The sequence below is a fragment of the Rosa chinensis genome, chromosome 5, assembly GCF_002994745.2.
Source record: "Rosa chinensis cultivar Old Blush chromosome 5, RchiOBHm-V2, whole genome shotgun sequence".
NCBI classification, from domain to species: Eukaryota; Viridiplantae; Streptophyta; class Magnoliopsida; order Rosales; family Rosaceae; genus Rosa; species Rosa chinensis.
In genome coordinates this window covers 72115172-72128484 of record NC_037092.1, presented here as the reverse complement: position 1 = coordinate 72128484, position 13313 = coordinate 72115172, and the positions used below count along the sequence as shown (strand labels likewise).

The following is a 13313-nucleotide window of genomic DNA, read 5'->3' as shown; positions in this document are numbered from 1 at the left end:
TTTGAAAAACAATTGCCACGCGCAGGGCTTGGGTGTAAAAGATCCATGGGGACAAAAAAGTTTCCCCAGCGGAAAGTCTAAGTCCGTGCGGGAATTTTTTTTATTTCTCTAATTTTTGCGTGCAAAATGAAATGACAGTAATATCCCTCTGGGTATAATAGATAAGGATGAATTATTTTTCTTTGGTATTCATCTCTTTACTGAGTTAGAGAGAGAGAAGCGAGATCCATAACTTGAAGGCAGATGGATCTTTAACCAGTAGCTGAATAGTAGATTACTACTAACCCTCAGTAGCTGTACTCGATTGCTATTGACCTTCAGTAGCTTTATTCAAATGCTATTGACCCTCAGTAGCTTTGCCCTAGTGTTATTAACTTGATGCTTGGTTGAACTACACTTGCTTGTAAACAGAGAATTGGTGAAGACTATGTTGTATTTACTATTGACAGTCATTATTAATACCTTATAGCAATAGACCATATCCTTTGTTTTGCTTATTGACAGTCAGTATCATTGTCTAGTATTTGCTATTGACGGTCAGTATCAGTATAGTATAGTAGTATTTTCTATTGAAGGTCAGTATAAGTGTCGCAATTTACTATTTACCATCAGTGACAACCTCTTTTAGCTCTTCAATTATATTATGTTCATAACTTTTTCATCACTTGCAGCTTCACACAATGCATACAGAAAGAAATGTTCAGAAGGTAAAAACGTAAGTCATGGAAAACAAGTAGAAAGTGTAAGACAAAGAGGATGGACGTACAAACAAACATAAACCTCAAGGCCAAGAAAAGTCGTTGAATGAAATGATGATGAATTATTGTTGTATTAGTTATTTTAAAAGTTGCTTGTAATCCTTTATGATAAATTATTAAAAGCACTTTGACAGTTTTGCTGAAAGCCTGAAACTATTCAATGTTGTGATAGTATTGGACATATTTCTAACTTCAAGGCGTCAGTTTGCTTAAACTAAAGTGCGGTGGCAATCTAGTAATTTCATGTTAGACTAAAGTGCGGTGACAATCCTGTAATTTGCATATAATTTTAATGTTCATTAATAAGATAGTTGAGTTCTGCCTTACCGCATGGTTAATTGCGCAGAGACTCTGCGCATGGGAATAAAAAAACTCCAAATTACCTTATTGGTAAATGCCTCTTATAAATATATGTGCCTAAAACAAGAACTAGGGTGAACCTTTGAGGAAGCAGCATAGTATGGCAGTGGGAATCCATATCCGTATCTTGGTGTGGATTAAGAAGCTTATCCACTGAAACTTATAAACGGGGGAAGAGAATGACACATTGGCTGTCTAGTCAAGTGGGGGATTTGTTGACTATTCTGAACTGGGGTTTCATTTAGTTAATGCCATTGCCATCAGGCAGTAGTGATCAAAACCCTCTTCCAAGTACCTTGAAACAGTCAAACAGAGTTGGCAAACTTCTAGGTGTGGATGATTGGTAGCAATGATTTTATTCTTCGATGTTAAAAAGGGGTTTTAATTTTGTAATGGAAGTAATTGATCTCCTAACTTGGAATAATTTCGGCTAATTTGAACACAACTCCTCTTTCTCTCTTTATTCACTTTAAGGAGTTTATACTGTAATAAGCCTTTATATTGAATCATCAAGTATTAATGAATAACAAGATGTGTTTGTAGTTGTGTAGACTGTAGACATAACCGATTTGATGCTAGGGCATCAAATTGGAATATCAACTAGCCAAGCGGGTTGTTGCTGACTATGGTCAACTGAAATATCATTTATGATCAACCAACCTAGCTACTTAGCTAGATTCACGAATGTCAATCATCTGATGAATCTATAGATATTCTTGTGCGTTAAGGAATCTATAATTGTTTCTAATCTCTAATGCTTAATTACAAAATACATCTTGTTACTTTGCATGGACAAGTACTCATTCCGTCAGTCATTACAATCAGTGCTTAGCTAGTAGTACCACCAGCCTCCGTTAGTTGTTGAAGTTTACACTTGGCACTCTCAAAGTTTTGTGAGCAATTGTAGCAGTTCAAGTTTGTGAAGCTAAAGTACTGATCATTACATCAGTCATTCCTCGAGCTAATGCGTCCATCAATCAGCAGAAGCTAAAGTGCAGGCCTGAGATCGGGCAATTCAGTTCTTCTTTAGGGATGGTATTCGACCCTTCGTTGTGCCCTTGTACGTGCTCATAGTGTAACAACTCAGAGTCTAGTATGTTAGAACTTAAAGTGAACTCATCATCATCTATGCTTAAGTAAACTGTTCTTGCTAAAGCGATATTCTAATTAATAGGAGATATAAGAGGAATGGTATACCTAGAGACCAAATAAGCTAAATATCAAGCTTTATTGGTTAGGGATTTATTACTTAGATTACAAGGAAACTGCAAATAAGTGATACATTAGGACACTTATTAGGATGACTTGATCCTTGAGAGATACTTTTATGGGAGGACTCTTAGGGTTAATCATCCGATATAAATTAAGTGCTTGAGGTCCCTGTTCTCTCTACAACAATAAGCATAAGTCCTGCCCCATTGAAGGAGCTTGAGATTAGAGAAGAGCAGAAGGCCTTGACCTGAGTAATTGTACGTGATCATTCAAGAAACAACTCAAGATGTCTTCAATTCAAGAATCAGGTATTTTGCTCAAACCATTTAGCATTAGTTCATGTTCATATTGATTCATGTGTGTGTTTATGTTTTGTGATTTGATCCTTGGATTAAATATTTGCTCATTCAGTTTTACAATTGGTATTAGAGCATTCAGGTTTTCACAAAACATAGATCAATTTTTGTTAATCAATTTTGAAAGAACTAAGGTTTTTATTTTATGTAACATATTTTAGAACCCTAACCTTGTTTAAGAACATCAAGCCACGTTTTGGGCCACTTATAAAAAATAAAAATAAAAAAGGATTTTGGGCCAAACCCGCAGCAGCACTGATCCAGACCCAAATACCCATTTAGTTACTTATAACGGTAAAATCAAAATTTGGAGTTTTAGGATTCTTGGCTCTGGATTTGGAAGTGCAGAAGATGAATACATCTTTTGGAATTCAAACTCCACATGTTGCGGATTAAGATGGCGAATGAATTTTGTGCTTTTTATTGCCTAAATTTCATGCTTCTGCTAACAATTATGCAGCAAATTATAAGGATTTAAGGTTAGGCTTTTCTGAAAATTTTATTTCGATTCAAAGTATATTTTTATCTATGTTCAAGCACAAGAACACTAGAAGCATTCCCGGCGTGCACCTAAGTTAGAGTAGATGGTGACCGGATGAAATTTACATACTATGGTTGTTCTGTGATTGAGTGAATTTTGAATCGAATGCTTGCATATCTGTGAACATGTATTGAAGATTATGTTTTAAACATGTTGTGAGGGTTCTATATCTGCAATTGAAATATGACGTGGATGATTAGAATTAAGATCTCCCTGTGTGTGTTCTGCGTTCCTTAAGAAAATTGCAAGTTATCAATATAGTGACCAAAATTATTTTGGATTGAAATATGGTTTGAAACCTCACTGTGGTCTGTGTTTTTCCAGTAAATATTAGTAGGTACATGTTGCGCAATGCAATTTTCTGTTAATATTTACAAGGAACTCAGTAAGTTTAAGAATGACCAGGTTGTGTTTTACCCTTTAAATCATATAAATTGTGTCTTCCAAAGAAGTTTTGAATTATAGAATTTAAATTGTAAAACAGCATTGTACATGTTTTTGAGTTCATATATGGATTTTAAAGACTTTTCTTCTGTCACTAAGATGATGACTGTCTTTAATATAACTTGAACTCACTTATTGTGGTCCAATGATCAAGAAACTTTATCTTGTCTTCTGCTATAAAAGTGTTGCTTGATATTGCCTTCAGTTTTTGGGGTGTTTAATTGCTTTTGATCTCTGACATTGTTCTGCTATGTGTTTTATGAGCTGCTTAAGAAATAACACTTAATGTGCAGAATGGTTTATGTCAAGATTTTCAGTTTTATTTTTGAAACTAAAACTTACAATTTTTCTTGTTTTGCTCTCTAGGAAATCTTTACATGAATTTGAACAATGTTTTGATTCTGAATGGAACTAATTTTAGAGCTTGGAGGAGTTCTCTGGAACACTATTTGATGATGCATGAAAATATGGATCTTTGTTCCACTGATGACCAACATGAACGCTTAACTGAAGAGAGTACTGTAGAGGATAGAAAGGAGGCTAGAGTTTGGTATAGGGCTAATAGGATGGCCAAAAATGTTATGAGGAATACCATGTCTGACACAGTGAGAGGTAGTATTGAGGAACCGGAGTTAGCCATTGATTATATGGAAGCCACAGAAAGAAAGTTTAAGGAAAGTGAGAAAGCAGAAGCTGCAAGACTGTCCAAGTCTTTCCATGATCTTAGGTACAGTGGTACTGGGGGAGTTAGAGAACACATGTTGAAACTTATCAATATAAATACAAGGCTTAGAGAGCTACTTATGGGAGTCAATGATGACTAGGTGGTGCATGTTGCACTGCATTCCTTGCCTAGCAGTTTCAGTGGGCTTAGAACTAGTTATAACTCTCAGAAGGGAACCTGGACTGTGGATGAGTTAATCTCAATTTGTGTTGATGAGGAGGATAGGATGAAGAAGGACAAAGAACCTGCTACTGCAGTCAATCTGGTAGAGAAACTAAATAAAAAGAAAAATAAGCTTAAAGCCACTAAGACCATTACCAAGCCATCGGGAAACACTGCAGTAAAAGCCAATAAGCCTTTTAAGTTCAAGTGCTACTTTTGTAAGAAAGTAGGACATATGAAGAAGGACTGTTCGGGATTTAAAGCATGGCTCGTGAAAAAGGGTAAGATTAATTCAGTTAATCATTTAGGGCCCGTTCGGTATCATTTTGCAATACTGTTTTTTGTTTTACGAATTCAAAAATTTATCTTATTTGCATTCGGTGCATTAAATTTGAAAAACAAGGAAAATAAATTTTAGGAAGCAATTCAGGAACTATCAATAAATATGGGAAATGACTTTTTGACGTTTTCATTGTTTCCTAAAAACAACTTGCCCTGCAATTAGAGAAAGTGATTTATTTTTTTTACTTTTAAGCATATAGATCCACAAACTCTTCTCCTCTCTTTTGATCTTTCTCTCTTTCTTTCCCACAATTTCCATTGAGACTTATCCTCTCTTCTCATGATCTCATCTACTTTGTCTACTGTTTGAACTTTCTTCTTCCCTGTCTTTTCAATCAATTGAAACTAGCAGAATCATGCAGTAGAGAAGAATGAAGGATTTAGAAAATCTCTCTTTCACGTGTCAGATCTAATTTATACGTACGGATGATTTAGGGTGAAAGCTTCGGTATTTTATGCTTCAATATAATTGGATTATCTCATGGGCAAGAGGAATTAACAACTAAGGTTGAGACATTTGATTGAATTATCTTTTTGAACTAAAGATTCAAGAGCTTGCAACTTCATATGATATATTTAATAAACAAATTTGAGGGATTTGATTCTTCTTGTTCAATCTCCTTCACAATACGCTCTATTTCTTTTCTCATAACAACCAATAAAGGATCCATAATCAATACAAACAAAATAGTCAATCTTTCATGATTACTGAGGAAAAACTAAACTGAGTGCTATATATATGTTTTTTTTTTTAAATGATAGATATGTTTTTAATATTTCAAGTTTCGAAATATTTGTACCGAACATGTATTTACATCTTAAAAACTTGTAGTTTAATTCTCCGTTTTCATTCTACAATCTAGTATTACAAAAATAGTTTCATAAAACGTTACAGGACACACCCTTAGAAACTTTTTCTTTAGAAGTTAATTTTGTTAACATAGAACCTCATTCTTATTGGTTAGACTCTGGTAGTCCCTTACACATTACAAATTCAATGTAGGGATTCATAAAGAAGAGGAAGCCAAGAAGTGATGAAGTCAACATCTGTGTTGGAAATGGAATGAGGGTAGCAGTCAAGGCAGTAGGCACTTTGAGATTAGATTTGGGATTAGGAAATTTTTTGGTTTTAGATAGTGTTTATTACATTCCCTCAATTAAGAGGAATTTGCTTTCTATTAGTCTTTTGGTCAAGAATGGATGTAACTTTTACATTGGTTCTAGTGGAATAAAAATTTTCAAGAGTTCTCTTAATTTTTTGCTTAAAGATTATTCAGTTTTTGGTTATGGTGTTATGATAAATGACTATTTGAAATTGAATTGTTCATTGCCTCAACGAGGAACTTTACTTGTTGAAAACAGTAATAACATATCAAGTATAAACATCATTACTGGTGTTAAAAGAACCTTGCATGATGAAAAATAAGAATATTTATGGCACAGGAGACTAGACCATATTTCAAAAGATAGATTGCAAACACTTGTTAAGAATAAAACACTGCCAGAATTGAATTTTACTGATCTTGAGAATTGTATTGAGTGCTTTAAAGGAAAAATGACAAACTTAAGAAAGAAATATGCTAACAGAAACAAGAAACTGTTAGAATTGATACACACAGATATTTGTGGACCATTCAGACATAGAACTATATGTGGAAACGTTTATTTCATCACATTCATAGATGATTTTTCCGGATATTGTTACATATACCTGTTATCAGAAAAATCACAATCACTTGAGACTTTTAAAATTTTCAAAACTGAGGTTGAACACCAGTTGGATTTGAAAATTAAAATTGTGAGGTCTGATAGAGGGGGAGAGTTTTATGGCAAATATACTAAGTAAGGACAACAAAAGGGTCCATTTGCTTTATATCTACAAGAAGTAGGCATAAAGGCTTAGTATACAACACCATATAATCCCCAACAAAATGGTGTAGCTGAGAGAAAAAATAGAACTCTATTGAATATGGTAAGAAGTAGGATGTGTACTTTTGGATTGCCTAAAATGCTTTGGGGAGAAGCCTTGAAAACTGCAAACTACCTTTGCAACAGGTCCCCAACCAAATCTTTGGATAAAACACCATTTGAAATGTGGTGTGGTAGGCAACCTAGTTTACATCACTGCCATGTATGGGGTTGTAAATCTGAGGCAAGAATTTACAATCCAAATCCAAATTTAAGTAAACTTGATCCAAAATCTGTGAGTTGTCATTTTATAGGTTACTGTGAAAAATCAAAGGGTTATAGACTCTATGCATCACATCATTCACCTAGAATTTTTGAGACACACCAAGTTAAATTCTTAAGTGAAAGTGTCTGCAATACAATTTTTGAAGATTTGTCTTCTGATTTTGAAGAAATTGCAGAGAATGTGGATAATGTTGCAATTATGCCTAGCAGTCAAGAAAGTTCATTAAGCTTGGATACAGTAGGAAACCTAGATCAAAATTCAGTCCCAAATGTAGATAATGTGATCTTAGAACCAGGAAACTTAGATTTGGAAATGGTTGAACCTGAAATTGGATTTGAACCGACAGTTGAATCTCAACCTACATCTGAACCTGAACCACAACCTGAGCAAGAACCAACTCAAAATCCAGTTCAGGAACCTAGAAGATCCCAAAGAGCCAGAAAACTAAAGTATGGTGTGAAGGTGACATTTATGAAGTTTATTTGAATGAAGTAGAAGCCACACTATCAGATGACAATGATCCCACCTCTTTCAAACAAGCAATTGGAAGTGAAGATTCTGATGCATGGACTCAAGCTATGATTGCAAAGCTTGATTCCAAGTACAAGAATGGAGTGTGGGAACTTGTGAGGCCAAAGGAAAATCATAAATCTATTGGTTGCAAGTGGGTTTTTAAAACCAAAAGGGATGCAGGAGGTAACATAGAAAGACTAGTTGCTAAGGGTTTCACATAAAAGGAAGGAATAGATTTTACAGAAACTTTCTCACCTGTTTCAACTAAAGATTCTTTTAGAATCATAATGGCTCTAGTAGCTCATTATGATATGGAATTACATCAAATGGATGTAAAAACAGCCTTCTTAAATGGGGAGCTGGAGGAGGAGATCTTCATGGCACACCCTGAAGGTTTCATTGAACCAGGAAAAGAAAATATGGTCTGTAAGCTTAAGAAATCTATTTATGGACTCAAACAAGCTAGTAGGCAGTGGTATAAGAAATTTGACTCAGTGGTTTCATCTTTTGGATTTTCTGAAAATCCAAAAGATGAGTGTGTTTATCTTAAAGCTTTAGTATCTTTCAGCAGTTCCAATGTCTAAGGGAGATAAACTAACCAAGAATCAGTGTCCTAAAACTGATGTTGAGAAAACTGAGATGGAATCAATACCATACGCTAGGCTAGTAGGGAGTCTAATGTATGCACAAGTCTGTACAAGGCCAGACTTGTCATTTTCAGTTGGAATGTTGTCCAGATTTCAGTCAAATCCTAGACATGAACATTGGACAGCTGGCAAGAAAGTTTTGAGGTATATGCAAAGAACCAAAAATCATATGCTGGTGTATAAACGTATGAATAGACTAGAACTAGTTGGCTTTATAGATTCTGATTTTGCTGGAAACTATCCTGTATCTGTGAAGTCCACTTGTGGCTATGTGTACATACTTGCAGGTGGAGCAGTAGCTTGGAAGACAATGAAACAGTCTTTAATAGCTACTTCCACAATGCAGGTAGAGGTGATTGCTATATATGAAGGTGTATGTCAAGGGCTATGGATCAGAAATTTTGTTTTAGAGACTAAAGTGTTAAGTGAACTAGTTGATGGGAAATTAAGGTATTAAGTGATAATGAAGCTGCAATATTTTTCAGTAAGAATAACAAGAGGTCAAATAAGTCCAAGCATATAGACTTAAAGTTTTATAGCATCAGGAAGAGAGTGAAAGATGGAGAAGTTGAGATTTCTGGAATTAAGACTGAAGATCAAATAGCAGATCCATTTACAAAAGCCTTATCAGTTGCAGTTTTTAAAGAACATTCTAAGAACATGGGGATTTTGTCATGCCTGAGTGATGCTTGAGTTCAGTGGGAGCAAAATGTTTTGAGAAAAATTGTTCTTAAGTTAGTTTTTTATTGGCTCAGTTTTAAATTTCTATGTTTAGTTATGTTACTGAAATTGATTGTACTGTATTTTGGAATTAATAAAATTAGGTATTATTCAAGTGATGTTTACAGCTTATTCATTCATTCTTTTGTTTTGAATATTGAGATTGCTGTTATTTTACCAGTTCTTTGATCAAGTGGATTGATATATGCATATATTCAATCTGGAAGCAAACTGCAATCCACTGGTGTTTGGGTAAATATGTTTGCATTATGTTTTTGGTAGTCAAAATGCTTAAGTTAGATTGTTATCAAGCAATATCTGCAGAATGATATGTTTTGTTGCTTGATTGTATCATATCAGGAAGTTAAAATAGTTCATGTGAAATGTAGTAGCTTTTACTTGTGGTCTTGAACAAGCTTGCTCTTTTGAACTTGCTTATTTCTGGATTCAGTATTGGATGCTGTGTTTTGACCGAATTGAATGAATCAAACTACACTTGTGTCTCAGTGCACACTTTAGCTATTGTTGGAATACGTTTTGTTCAGCACAGTGCATAGACTATGATGGTTCAAGTGAGAGATTGTTAGAACTTAAAGTGAACTCATCATCATCATCTATGCTTAAATAAACTGTCTTGGCTAAAGCGATATTCTAATTAATATGAGATATAAGAGGAGTACTATACCTAGAGACCAAATTAAATAAGCTAAATATCAAGCTTTATTGGTTAGGGATTCATTACTTAGATTACAAGGAAATCTGCAAATCAGTGATACATTTGGACACTTATTAGGATGACTTGATCCTTGAGAGATACTTTTATGGGAGGACTCTTAGGGTTAATCATCTGATATAAATTAAGTGCTTGAGGTCCCTGTTCTCTCTACAACAATAAGCATAAGTCCTGCCCCATTGAAGGAGCTTGAGATTAGAGAAGAGCAAAAGGCCTTGACCTGAGTAATTGTACGTGATCATTCAAGAAACAACTCAAGATGTCTTCAATTCAAGAATCAGGTATTTTGCTCAAACCATTTAGCATTAGTTCATGTTCATATTGATTCATGTGTGTGTTTATGTTTTGTGATTTGAACCTTGGATTATATATTTGCTCATTCAGTTTTACATAGTACTTGTGCAATGTTGTGTTGGAAAACCTCATGCTATTGTTGGACTTCACTCATTCAAATTTTGGCCATCTACTGCAGCCAAGTCCTGCCTATTCATGCCTAGCTTGTAGGGGTGGGCTCGCGAAACTGAAAAAAACCGCACCGATACCCGAACCGCAGCCGAAAAAAACCGCACCGAACATGAAAAAACCGCACCGCACCGAATCTGTTCGGTTAGGTTTTCGGTTTCGGCCCGGCTGAAACCGAACCGAACCGCAAAACCGAAATACTGTTCACTTAATACAAAACGACGTCGTTTTTTATTAGGGTTTGGAGACCATCTTACCTCGCTGTAGTCGCCCTACCTCGAGTCGAATCCTCATTTCCTCTCGCCTCTCTTTTCTTCTCTCGACCTAATCATTTCAGTCTCTCTCTTTCTTCTCTTCAATAATCTTCTCAGTTTTCTCTTCGTCATCGAGAATTCGAAATCGTCAAGGAGATTGCCAAGGACTGGAAGGGTCGTCAGTCCTCTTAGTTTTCTCTTCGTCTCTGGTCTCCGCCGCCACTCCAGTCATCTAAGCCCTCAAAGAGCTAGATTGCGACCGCAAGGTGTAGAACATCAAGCACAGCGGCAAGTTGACAATGAGGACCTGAGCGGGACCGTCGCTTTACCCGCACCTTTATTCTTCTTCATATTCTGCAGATCCAGAGCCTTTCTCTCAAGTACTCTCTCTATCTCTATATCTGTATATATCTATAGATCTTTCTACCTCTGTTTGATTCTAATTGATATTAATAGTTTTGTAATTCGTAAAAACTGAGAAGAAGGTGTTTGCTGCAGATCCAGCCATATTGCTGAAGACATCAAGCAGCCCCGGTACGTTTTGCTTTCTATGATTAATTTGCTTATTGTATGGTTGAACATATGGCCAAAGTTTGTGGCTTTATAATCGATTACTGGCTTACTGCTATTGATCTGTAAATTCACGCTCTATATTTCTACTTTACCATGTGGCTTTAGGCTTTCTTAATGGATTCAAATTCTTCATCTATCAAGGACAGCTTACTGTGGTTTGTGATTGAGCAGCCAAAAATAGTGCCAATCTAGTTAAGGAAGTGTAGTTAGACACACTGCTAACCTCTTTAGTACAATGATTGTTTGCTTACAGGTTTTTGGAACTATTCGTAACTGTTGTTTTGAAGCTGTGAGCGAGCTGCAGAATTTGCTTTTGATTTTAGAGTTTCTCTAGCCAGCTCTGCTTCTACCTGTTGCCGGTAACAAGGTAAGATAAGCACCTGCTTCTTGACTTTAGAACTTTCTTATCAATTAGGCTAAGGAATGCTGGACTCTTTTACTTTTTAGTGCAAGAACGTTAGATGAAAAGTATCCTTTATTTACTAAAACACATCATATGAATATTCTCTCCCGCATTTATCTCCTGACTTTTATTTTTAAAGAGTTATAGAATCTTCACAAATTTTGTTATAGATAGCGTTCTATAGTTCTATCTGCTTACGAGTTGCAATACTAAAATATAAAGAGTTCTGTTTCTTTCTGCTACTCTTCATTTTTTCTTTTTGTTTCCTCTCCTGTTGATATGGTGAATGGTACTTAGATTTACAGTCAGCAAGATAGATCAAAAATGCCACTTGAGCTTAGTAGTCCCGGAGGCAATATACATGATCACATTATAGGTCGACTAACTAACATTTCGTCTGAGTTCTTTCTAAGTGTGCTCTACATGCAGTAATTTATATCTTGACTTGTTTATTTAATGGATGGTATATGGCTGCATGCTTTCAAAGTTAAAAACTGATATCAAGGAATGTGATTCAATAACAAAGGCAGATATTTTAGCATCCAGCATATTTAGCATTCAAAGTTCATTTTCCAAGGCAGAAATTTTATCATAGTGAGATCTCATCTAGCATCATCATTCATCAGATCATAATGCTCAAAAGAAATCATATTTTCTTTTGGCCAAAAGTAAAAAGATATCTACAAAAAGAAAATGTGAATGTACTCATAGAGAGATGAAATAACATCTTGCATGCCATGTTAACGAAAAATAAAATAGGACAGAAAGAGGGGGGAGGGAAAAAGATAATATTTTACTAATCTATTACATTCTTTTAACTCATAAACTAAAATGTGATAGAAAGGCAGCCTTATGCCTCAAAAAGTTGCATCAAATATTGATCCACATGATACTGCTTTAGTGTACTGAATCTGAAGCAAAAACACATCTATGCTAATTTGAGCTTTTTCTTTTGTATATCTGTTCGGCTTTTGCAGGTGAAAAATGATGCAAGCACTAATGGTTTTCGTTTTTGTTACTGGTAAGTTGTTTAGTATTCAATCAGTTTGCTCAACTTATCTAATCTCAACTCATTATCCACTCAAGTTCAGTCTGATGTAATCTTGCAAGTTGCAATGCAGGCCTTGCTAACTCTATTGATAGATTATGGTTCAGCAGCAATGGGACAGAACCCAACCGAGGCTGAGCTCTAAGATATGATCAATGAAGTGGACTGTTAATGGATTTTTAACTTTCAAGCATTCTATTTGATTAATTGTAATCTATATATGTTGGTCATTGTAGATAATCATTTTTGCTAGATTTTGGATCTAGGTTTTGCTGGTTGTTGTTGGTTTGTGTTGAATTACTACTAGTTATAAGTTATGCCTTAACAGTCTGCAATTGTTGTGTGAAAAAAAAGACTAGGGAAAATTCAACAAAATAGGTTTTTGGTCTAAAGAGGTAAAAGTGGTAAGAAATCTGTTTTCCTTAAAAAAAAAAAAAAAAAAAAAAAAACCGAACCGAACTGGTCGGGTCGGTACAGTTTTCGGTTTCAAATTCTCAAAAAGGCAAAACCGAACTGAGTCCTAATTCGGTTCGGTTTTCGATTTAGGCTCAAAACTGAACCGTTCGGAACCGAACCCACCCCTACTAGCTTTTGCACATATACATAATATACTAAATATTTAAAGCAGGGCCTTTGCATTTGGTTAGAATTGGACAAGAATATATGGCAGTTCTTTATTCTCTTGAACGGGATGTTCCCCTTGAATCTGAGGTGGACTAGATTAATTGTTTCACCAGTTTGGAGTGAGACCTTCCCTTATGAACATCCTGGCCTTATTATTCATTACCCAAAACCTCAAGTGGGTATCTAATCATTGCTGAGTTTCCATGGTATCAAAAGGAAATTAATAGAATTCAAATATCAAGA

General features: G+C 35.2%; 1 long non-coding RNA gene across 1 annotated transcript; it reads left to right on the top strand.

The window, feature by feature from the left end:
- The first annotated feature begins 12369 nt into the window (after positions 1-12369).
- On the top strand, positions 12370-12771 carry LOC121053107. The gene is made up of 2 exons (XR_005810795.1): positions 12370-12419; positions 12542-12771. It is a non-coding gene; the product is annotated as an uncharacterized LOC121053107 (long non-coding RNA).
- Positions 12772-13313: the final 542 nt, after the last annotated feature.